Source organism: Lycium barbarum, chromosome 11 (genome assembly GCF_019175385.1).
Source record: "Lycium barbarum isolate Lr01 chromosome 11, ASM1917538v2, whole genome shotgun sequence".
Taxonomy (NCBI): Eukaryota; Viridiplantae; Streptophyta; class Magnoliopsida; order Solanales; family Solanaceae; genus Lycium; species Lycium barbarum.
Window position 1 is genome coordinate 4,347,816 of NC_083347.1, and position 11,926 is coordinate 4,359,741.

Here is an 11,926-nt window from a genome sequence, read left to right on the forward strand (position 1 = left end):
GTCATGCACAAAAACGAGAGGAAAAAGATTAGTATGTGATCGATAAATATGGTCGAACATATAAGATACGGACTCAAACAGATCGGTAAGTTAAATATATATATTGTGTATATTTAAGTATATATGCCCGATTCGGCCAACACAAACATGACAGAGTCAACATAAGACAATATCAAATCAACATACGTCTCGATCCATGAAGCAGGGGCTAATAAGAGGAATTTTCTGGTCAAATTGGATTCAATGCCTATGTATCAAGGCTGCCAGGTGCTCAAGTATGTTTCAAAAGACATCTTTAGATTGTTTAACTCTAAAACGACATCGAATCTCCTTAAGATAATATAAAACACCCCAAGAACTGAAACTGATGTATGTTAATAGCTCCAAATAGCATATCCATTTTTATCTTATGCTAATTTTAAACCAGATTTGTTTATCCTATCCACAAGCCATCATTCTTATCATAGTACAATCTGGATACGCTTTCTCTATGTTACAATTCTAGCCCTTCACATTACTATGTCATTACTAAATTGCATTAAACAATCTTGTGTTATAATCATGAGCAAACAGAAACCAATCACAGATTTAACTACTAATCATGCCTGACCTAACAACGAACACTTAAACAAGCTCAAACATCCTACTAACTAATTGTCCAGATTTATACGACGATGTGCAACTTAAACCAACTAGCATGATTAACTCATACATCTGAATCGACTGAAGTCAATCTATCACACATAATATAGGTAATTATGTAAGCAGAGCCCAATTCGATACTTAAATCATCACACAAGACTGATTAGATCCGAATTAATATCAACACACAAAACAGGCTTACCAAGCTAATCTAACTAATCAGCATATTTTAAAAAACCTAACAACGATTAAGAAAGCATAGATTAGGCAGGAAATGAAAGGGAAAAGGGGAAATTACCTTCTTCGGGTGCAGCGAAGTGAGGCTTCGAGTCTCCGATCTACCTCGAAGCACCACGAAAATCGAACTTGCGTACGTTCGAATTCAGACCAATACCCGAAGCAAGAAAAGAACAGAGTGCGTATTTGTGACGATATCAATGAAATTAAAGAAAAACTGGTATTTTCCAAAGGAGGACTTGAGCGATTAAACACTCGTATTTGCGGGGTGTTCACAGTGCTCTAACTCTTTGCTTTTAGGGAATTTTCGTGACCAAGAAAAAAAAGACCCCTCCAAATGATTTAAACGCCCCTATTTATAGGATTTTGCTTTGCATTGTGTTGAATAAAAAAGGAAATACGCGTGGGGAACTTGGAGGAATGGGGATGGCAGTGAGCGTGGGGGGACAAAGGAAGTGGGGTGGCAGTGGCAACGTGGGGGACAAAGATAAATGGGGTGTCAGTCGCGATGGTGGTGACAGAGGTAACGTGGAGATGAGAGCGAGGGGATGACTGTGAAAGAAAGGAGTGGGGAACAGGAAAGTGTGGGGTGTCAGTCGCGATGGTGGTGACAGAGGGAGGTGGTGGCGACAGAGGGAAAGGGGGAGGCACGGTGAAGTGGGAGGTGAACGAGAAAGTGAAGGAGAAAGGGAAGGGGGTGCGGCGGGTAGGTGATAACGAAGGTGAAGAGGAAAATGAGGGGAACCCTGAGGGTTTCCCTTATTCTCAATGAAATGGGTCAGACCCGGGTATTAAAGAATGGGCTAATAAATTAAAACATGGACTGGTCTAGAAATTTGGATCAAAAATATAGGCTGGTCAAAAAATATTTATGAGTTGATTGGACTTTGATTTGGAATCCGATAAATCAAAAATACGGACTGAGTGCAAGAAATAGTTTGGCTTCTGAATTTGAATAAAAGACCAATTTTAATTAATGATATACCGAGGGTGACAAAATATTGCTTAATACAAAATGTGTGATTATTAGGACTCGGGTAATAAAATCATACGGTGTTATAATAGTCGTGCAATAATATTTTTTGAAAATCCACAGTAAAATAAATACTATTATTTAATTATGCAAAGATTAATGCGATGCGTGTGCGTAAGCTTGGTAAAATGCCGAAATGATAAAATTGTGAATTATAATAATAGTAACAAATAATAATAATAATAAGTATAATAATAATAAATGCGGTAATAGCAATAATAATAATTGATAGAATAATGCAATGACGGTATGGATAAGAGGCTAATAATTATAGTAAACATAATATATATTTATTTTATTTTTTCCAAAATATTAGAAGCGCAAATAGGTATTTTGGAGGAGAGGCGGGACAAAATTGGGTGTCAACAATAGGATCATCAAAACATGAGTATTGGGATTTCTATACTTTACTCATTACTTTGTGTGGCTAATTATGGACATAGACTCATATTTTTCGGAACTTAAGCGAACTCATGGATAAAAAAAAGAGTCAAGCTATAAGATTCATGCCATAGAAAGAAAGGACTAGCCTCACATACCTTGAACTCTATCTAATGTCCAACGTCTACTTCTCGAGCTCGCAGGTCTAAAATTAAGATAACATAGGCCACAGTTAGATTATCCACATCACTTACTAACCAATCCAAGTACGAATGAAACTTAACAAAATTCGGGCAGCATTTCCCCTGAAAACTTAACAATCCTCGAGATTCCAATTTAGCTAAACATCAATCAATTTATAACAACCTCAAGAATATCTTACTTGTTCTATTTACCATAATTCTCATCCATACCAATGTCCCTATAACTCACAAAACAGTCCAACAAACAGCCCATAAAATCAATACAAGTTCTAGCATGACTTAAGTTTTCCTTTCACAAATTCAACACCCATCTAATTGTATAAAGACCAAAACCATCTCTAGAACATGTAGGAGGGAATAAACCTTACCTCAACAACTGGAAGAAAAACCTTAATAGCAAGCTTGACCTCTTAAAATTCTTGCTGGAAATTATAATCTTTCTTTAAAAAAAAAATGGTGCTTAGCCGAGGGCTCCAGATGAGCTAAAACCGTAAGTAACTTCTATCAATTTGCTTATTCAAAGTTCATAAGAATTGATAGCAACGTTTTGCACTCTTCCAAGGATGAACGTTGATTCTTGAAATAGAAAATGAAGTGGAAAGTTGCTGAAAATGTTTGGTCCTTTCAATGTTAACCTTCCACTATGTAAACAAATTACTTGCCTAACTTTTGGCTCGTTGTATCCTACAGGGACACGTTAGCATATCATGTGGATTTATTAGAGGCTTTCCATGTGAACAAAAATAATACACGTGCCAACCTTTAGCTTATCCACTAATTTAATAATTTATTCCTTATATCTACTACACTCTACATTACCGAAATACCCCATAATTAATTTTTGATTTCAATTTACTTAAATATTGATCACTTTTGAGACATTTCATATACTCATTGTCATAATCGTGTCATATAACATAATTTCCGTCCATAACTACGTTTACATAACCCACCAAATATTATTTTCAGTCCTCGTCATCACACTTTTCCGTCTTAAATTATTTCGGGACTTCATCCCTTGTACACACCAAGTTATTCGTTTCATGCTTGAATACGATCAAATTCTCCGGGCTCAAGTAAATTGCTCATGTTGGACGATTAAATTTTCTAGTCTAAAAATATGGAGTATTATAGCTTGGATCGTATCCCACTCAAAATCTACTTCTTACTATTTGAAGGAATTTATCCAGTAGGCTTATAGGAAAAGTTAGTCACGTACCATATGGCATTCATGATGAAAAGCAATTGATAGAAGAGACATTGTTTAATTTAAAGAAGATGTTGACATATAGTTGGATAACTTTGTATGAGGTGGTGGAACATAATCATTAGGATGAATGAATTTATTAAAAAGTTTGGCACATGTCCTAAAGTACTAACCAAATTACTTTTTGCAGAAATACTCCAGTGCATATATATTCAACGTTGAAGAGATAAGTAAATTAATAATTTTGACTCAGTGATAAAATAATACCCATGACTACTTATTGACTCCTGTGTAATTTTTACCAAATTCTGATTTTTTCAACTTTATATCAAGAGCATAAATTTTTGTACTAAAAATTATCAAAAGGGGAAAGAGATATCTTTATATTTTTGTCTTATGAGGAAAAGAAAAATATAATGTCCATTGTTACAAGAAATAAAGTCACACTTGTTAAACATAGAATAACTACTTATAACTTCAAAAATCATCTTTTCCTCGAACTTATATCGATTCACTGATGACAAATTCATCATAAAAGTACGGGATGTAACAAAGTTATACTACATATACCTAAAATATACTAAGAATATACTTAGTATATATATATATATATATATATATATATATATATATATATATATATATATATATGTTTAAGTTATATGTATACTTATACTACATATACCTAAAATATACTAAGAATATACTTATATATATCAATATACTTAGTTTATATAACTTATATATATATATATATATGTTTAAGTTATATGTATACTATATATACTTATAACTTATATATTATAACTTAAGTTATTTATAGCTTAAGTTTTTTCTAAGTTTATAAATTCGTATTTTATAAATTAAGTATATTTATATTATAAGTATATTCTTAGCATATTTTAGTTATTTTTAAGGGATATATATTTCTAGTTTTTAATTTAAGTAGATGTATATTATAAGTATATTCTTAGTATATTTTAGGTATATTCCTAACTTAATATAAGTAAAAATATGAACACAAATAAATAGAAGAAATCTCAATGAGACATATATTTTATTCATTCTTGGATAATATTTATTTGCAAGTTGTAGTTTTTTTTAACTTGCAAATAATAAATGAATTGCAAAGAAATAGTAGAATAATAAAATCACCAATTGTCAATCATTTGGTTAATTTTCCCCATATCATATTCGGTCATGCATATATCTTCAAAGTCTTTCATTTGGTCCGCTCCACTTGCTATCAAATCTTCAATCTCTTCCTCTTCGCCTTCCACCGCTTGTAAGTTTTGGTTGCGTCGCTCCAATCTAATCCAATCGCGAATGCACACTAGTACTTGCAAGCTAAATCCAGATAATGAGTGTCTATGGTCTCCAATTTGTTGTCTTCCTTTGCTAAATTCACTCTCCGAAGTCACGGTTGATATTTGAACCATAAGGATATCTCGAGTCATTCTTGAAAGTATCGGATAACTTGCCTTGTATTTCTTCCACCATGATAAGACGTCCAAATCATCTAGTTCTTTGATATCCACATTTGGCTGCATCAAATAAAAGCGATATTCATCAAAGTTTGCATTATGAAAAGGAGTTGGATGTGAATGTAAAACTTTTAAATGCGACAAACCCGACAAGCCCTTTTTGCTACTTTGAGAAGTAGTAGGGCGTGGAGCAACAGGTGTAGCATTTTCTTCCAAATTAGAATAATGACAAAAAAAAATTCCAAACTCGGCATCAATCGCGAGCTCGGCGTCAGCTAAAGATGGTTCAACTTCCTCTTCAATTTCTAAAAAGGTATAAATTTGACCAACCAATACTCTAGTATAAGACATTTTTAAACAAGGATTTAAAAGAGAACCCAATATAAATAAAGTTGGGATGCGAAAAAAATACTTCTTAAATTTTGTTGTCATATTAAAAATAGCCCCTTGATAACCGGATTTATTTTTATACTCTTGTAAAACTCTAGCTATTTCGGCTAAGTAGGCTAAAATTTCGATTACTGTGGGATAGAATTGTTTAGAAAAAGCAAGAGTTGTATTATCAAAATTTTCTAAGAGTTCAACACATTCCTTAACATCTTCCCAATCCGTAAAATTTAACCAATCATCATTATTAATATTATATTTGTTGTGAACTTGTTGTATGAGAATCCTATACTCATATGCTTGTTGTAGCATAATGTAAGTGTAGTTCCACCTAGTCTCAATTTCTACTTGAATTTTCCTAGATCTAAGGTTATTTTCCACACAAGAATTCTTAAAATCTCTCAGTCTTCCCCTATTAGCATTACAAAAAAGAAACGCAACCGCATCTCTAACTTTTTGAATAGAATATTCAAAACACACAAGACCATCTTTAACAATTAAGTTTAAAATGTGACAACTACATCTCACATGAAAAATATTTTTTAGCGGAGTGTTTAATTCCCTTTTTAAAAGACCAACCGCCTTTGTATTATTATAAGCATTATCTAAAGCAATAAAAAGTGTTTTTCTAGAAATGTTAAAAACCTCATAATAGTAGACATTGAATCCGCTAAAAAATTCCATCTTGACGACCTTTCCCTTCATCATATAAAAAGCTATAGCTCTTTTTTGCATAACCCAATTATCATCAACCCAATGACATGTAATAGCAAAAAAATCTAACTTGTTAAGACTAACACCCAAATCAGCGGTAAGATAAACATTACAATTTAAAGAATTAAATACATGGCGCAAATAAAATTTATATTTTTTTATACAAATCCATAGCATTCGCTCTACAAGTACTTCTAGGAATACCCTCAAATAACGGATTATAACAACGTTGAATGTAAGTAACAAACCCCAAACCCGAAGAAAAGGAAAATGGTAAACAATCATAAGCTACCATTTTAGCTATTTCTACACGCTCTTTTTTCTTGTCATACTTAAAAATTTTACCGGTTCGTGGGTCTATAGCCATTTGAATACCCCCCACATTTGAACCCGTTTGCTCTCCCCAAACATCCATATGTTTCTTTCTCATATGACTATTTAGTGTACCCGTTCCACCATCCTTACTAGTTCCTTACCTAAAATCAAATACTTGTCTACACATGTTACATTTAGTTGTTTGACTTTCCTTATCCTTAGTCATAAAATTCCAAATTTTTGCGGTTGGCTTACGAGTTCTAGGCGGTTTGTCTTGTGTATGTGATTGTGCAGGACTTGTATCTCCTATGGGATTTTCGGGGGCTTATGTTTCATCATCATCAATTTCATTAAAAGTGTCGGTATAATGTTGTTGCATTGCCTCATGATCTAAAAGTGAATTATTTCCACCAACATCAATACCTAAATTAGGTGTTTCTTCCACAAATGTTTCCTCATTAAACCCACCCCTAACAATACCACTACTATCGGCACCACGTCTAAATCTCTTCGCCATTATTAAATAGAATTAATTTAAATCACACTCAAATAAATCACAAAAAAATAAATTGCAACAAATTAAATTGCTAGAATTAAATTGCGAAAAATAAAGATAGAGTTGGAACGAAGGTACCAGATTGCCGGACTAATTTCCAACAAAGTGAAGGCGGCTAGAATTGCAAATCCACCAAAGGTACTTCGGATTGTTACAAAATCACCAACAATATTATAATTGCAAAATTAATAATTGAAACTATAATAAGACTTTATAATATTTAATTGAGAGAAATTTAAAGTGGCTAATTGTGCAAAGTAACTATAATTGAGAAATTGAGAAAAAGAGAAAAGTGAATTGGTGTGGATTAAAATGGAAATGGAGAGGGTTTGGAACCGTTTGGCAACGGTCATTTTTGCAAATGGACCGTTGGCCAACGGTCCAGCCCACAGCCCAACGACTACATTTTTAATTTTTAATTTTTTTTAATTCGACCTGTTTAACCGGTTCCGGTCCTAAAAAAATCAAAACCGGAGGGTATATATTAAACGGTTGACCGGAATCGATAAACCGGTTTCATCGATTCCGGTTTCGATTCCGATTTTACCAGCCCGATTACCGGTTTAAACAGGTTAACCCGAATCGGTCGACGGGCTTAGTCTCACTTATCAAATGTAGAAAAAGAAAAAAAGAGCTTAATGTCTCAAAATTGATTGTCTGCCAATACAAGTAAAAAAAGTGAAAAGAAAAGGAACTCACATGGGTTTCCTAAAAGAGATTATACTTTTTTAGCTTTCTTTCCTTGTCTGCCAATACAAGTTAAAAAAGTGAAAAGAAAAGGAACTCACATGGGTTTCCTAAAAGAGATTATACTTTTTTAGCTTTCTTTCCTCAGTAACATTCCTCCATTGATATTCTTCAGTAACAATGAATGCTAATAAATAAAGCAAAGTAAAAAACAGAAAAAAGTTATTGCATTGTTTCAATTTATTTATGTTTCTTTGTAACGGCAGTGACTCTTGACTTTCAATGTTTCATCCATCACATTTTGATATGACACAAATTTTTAATTTTTAATCACAAGATTTTATTTATTTTACTTGTTTAAACCCCGTAGCTCATTAACTTAAGATACATAAAATAAAACCTAGACAATAATAAAAAGGGGGAATTTCAGTGATGTACAATTGAGCACACAAAATTACATTTGCATAGCCATATTGTTAAATTACAAACCTATGACCCAACAAATTATGGCCGCAATTTGTATATACAGCATTATACAATAATGTACAACTTTATACAACAATATACACCTACTGTAGACAATATATAAACCTTGTATAAAATGTATAATAACGTATAAGAGTTGTTTATACACACTTCTACAATGTTATTCAGTGTTATATAGTGTTTATACAGTGTTAAAAGTGTAACATAATGTATATGTTTTATACACAATTTACCCTTAAACACCAACATTAGAAAGAGATTTGGAAGGAAAAATAACATTTTGGAGTTTGATAGGGGGGGGGGGGGGGGAAGTGGGGTGGCTATCTCGGGTAATTATTTTTTAAAAAAAATGAGATGAAGGCAACAAAATGTAAAAAAGAAAAACTATGGCCATTTCGGATAAATACTTTACCCAAAATGCCATAGAGTGTTATTTTCCCTAATAAAAAAAAAAGGAAAAGCAAAAAAATAGAAAGAATCATTCACATAGCATATAGAATAGATAACCAGTGCGCGGCCATCCGTTTGTTTGGGTGCTCACACCTTCTATATATTCGTTCATTATCAATGTTAGTATACACATACAAACAAAAGTGAAATTTCAGATTAAAATTGTTGACATTTTGTTTGGGCAACCCAAATTTCAAACTCCTATACGTCGGATAAATACATTGAACATTATACCTGTTAACCGGTTCCAACCGGAACCGGACCGGTAACCGGTTAAGGAACCGGCCGGTTCCGGTTTAACCGGTTCCGGTTAACCGGTTTTAAACTCCAAACCGAAACCGGTCCGGTTTGGAGTAGTTAAAATCTTTTTTTTTTTGTTTTTGTATTATATATATATATATATATTATAGTATTTATTAGTATATTGTAGGTATATTTACATATGTTATACAACTTTATAATTAAAGTGTAAATATTTACTGACTAACAGCCTGACAGCAAGTCAGCAATACAGAATAGTGTTTTTCGTATACATATATATATAACTTACATATACTTATATATATGTATAACTTACTATATATACTATTTATACTTATATATATGTATAACTTACTATATATACTATTTATACTTATATATATGTACTATATACTATATATACTTATATATATGTATAACTTAATGTATATACTATATACATATATACTATATAAGTATATATACTTAATATATATACTATATATATTTATATATAATATATACTATATATACTTATATATATATGTATAAATTAATATATATACTATATGTATAACTTAATATATATACTATCTATACATATATACTATATATACTATATAAGTATATATACTTAATATATATACTATATATATTTATATATAATATATACTATATATACTTATATATGTGTATAACTTAATATATATACTATATATACTTATATATATGTACTATATACTATATATACTTACTTATATACTATATATACTATTTTTTCTATATATACTATATATACTTATATATGTTTAAGTATACTATATAACTTAATATACTTATAAGTATATTCTTAGTATATTTTAGGTATATTCCTAACTTAATAAAAGTAAAAATATGAACACAAGTAAATAGAAGAAAGCTCAATGAGCCATATATTTTATTCATTCTTGGATAACATTTATTTGCAAGTTGTATTTTTTTTTTTAACTTGCAAATAATACATGAGTTGTATAAAAATAGTAGAATAATAAAATCACCAATTTTGAACCATTTCGTTAATTTCCCCCACATCATATTCGGTCATGGAAATATCTTCAAAGTCTTCCATTTGGTCCGGTCCGCTAGCTATCAAATCTTCAATTTCTTCCTCTTCGCCTTCCTCCGCTTCTGAGTTTTGGTTGCGTCGCTCCGATCTAATCCAATCTCGAATGCACACTAGTACTTGCAAGCTAAAGCCGGCTAATGAATGTCTATGGTCTCCAATTTGCTGTCTTCCTTGGCTAAGTGCGCTCTCCGAAGCCACGGTTGATACTTGAACCGTAAGGATATCTCGAGCCATTCTTGAAAGTACCGGATAGCTTGCCTTGTACTTCTTCCACCATGCTAAGACGTCCACCTCATCCAGTTGGCTCATATCCACATTTGGCTGCATCAAATAAAAGTTAAATTCATCAAAGTTTGCAGTAGAAGAAGAAGTAGGCTGTGAATGTAAAACTTTTAAACCCGACAAGCCCTTTTTGCTACTCTGAGAAGTAGTAGGGCGTGGAGCAACGGGTGTAGCACGTTCTTCCAAACTAGAATAATGAGTAAAAACTTTTCTAAATTCATCATCAATAGCGAGATCGGCTTCAGCTAAAGACGGTTGAACTCCCTCTTCAATTTCTAAAAATGTATAAATTTGACTAACCAAAATTTTAGTATAAGACACTTTTAAACAAGGATTTAAAAGGGAACCCAATATAAATAAAGTTGGGATGGAAAAAAAATACTTCTTAAATTTGATTATCATTTCAAAAATAGCCACTTGATAATCGGGTTTATATTTATACTCTTGTAAAACTCTAGCTATTTCCGCTAAGTAGGCTAAAATTCCGGTTACCGTGCGATAAAATTGTCTAGAAAAAGCAAGAGTTGCATTATAAAAAATTTCTAAGAGTTCAATACATTCTTTAACATCTTCCCAATGCCTAAAAGTTAACCAATCCTCACTATCAGTATTATATTTATTGTGAACTTGTTGTATGAGAATCCTATACTCATATGCTTGTTGTAGCATAATGTAAGTGTAGTTCCACCTAGTCTCAATTTCTACTTGAATTTTCCTAGGTCTAAGGTTATTTTCCACACAAGCATTCTTAAAATCTCTAATTCTTCCCCTATTAGCATTACAAAAAAGAAACGCAACAGCATTTCTAACTTTTTGAACAGAATCATCAAAATGCACAAGACCATCTTTAACAATTAAATTTAAAATGTGACAACTACATCTTACATGAAAAATATTTCTTAGAGGAGGGTTTATTTCTCTTTTTAAAAGACCAATTGCCTTTGTATTATTAGAAGCATTATCTAAAGCAATACAAAGTGTTTTTCTATAAATGTTAAAAAATCTCATTATAGTAGACATTGAATCGGCTAAAATTTTTCCATCGTGACGACCTTTTCCTTCGTCGCATAAAAAAGCTATAATTCTTTTTTGCATAACCCAGTTGTCATCAACCCAATGACATGTAATAGCAAAAAAATCTAAATGGTTAATACTAAGACCCAAATCAGCGGTAAGACAAACATTACAATTTAAAGAATTAAATACATGGCGCAAATAAAATCTATATTTTTTAAACAAATCTATAACATCGGCTCTACAAGTACTTCTAGGAATACCCTCAAATAACGGGTTATAACAACGTTGAATGTAAGTAACAAACTCCAAACCCGAGGGAAAGAAAAATGGTAAACAATCATAAGCTACCATTTTAGCTATTTCTACGCGTTCTTTTTTCTTGTCATACTTAAAATTTCTACCGGTTCGTGGGTCTATCGTCATTTGAATCCCCCCCACATTTGAACCCGTTTGCTCTCCCCAAACATCCATATGTTTGGTTCTCATATGAGCATTTAGTG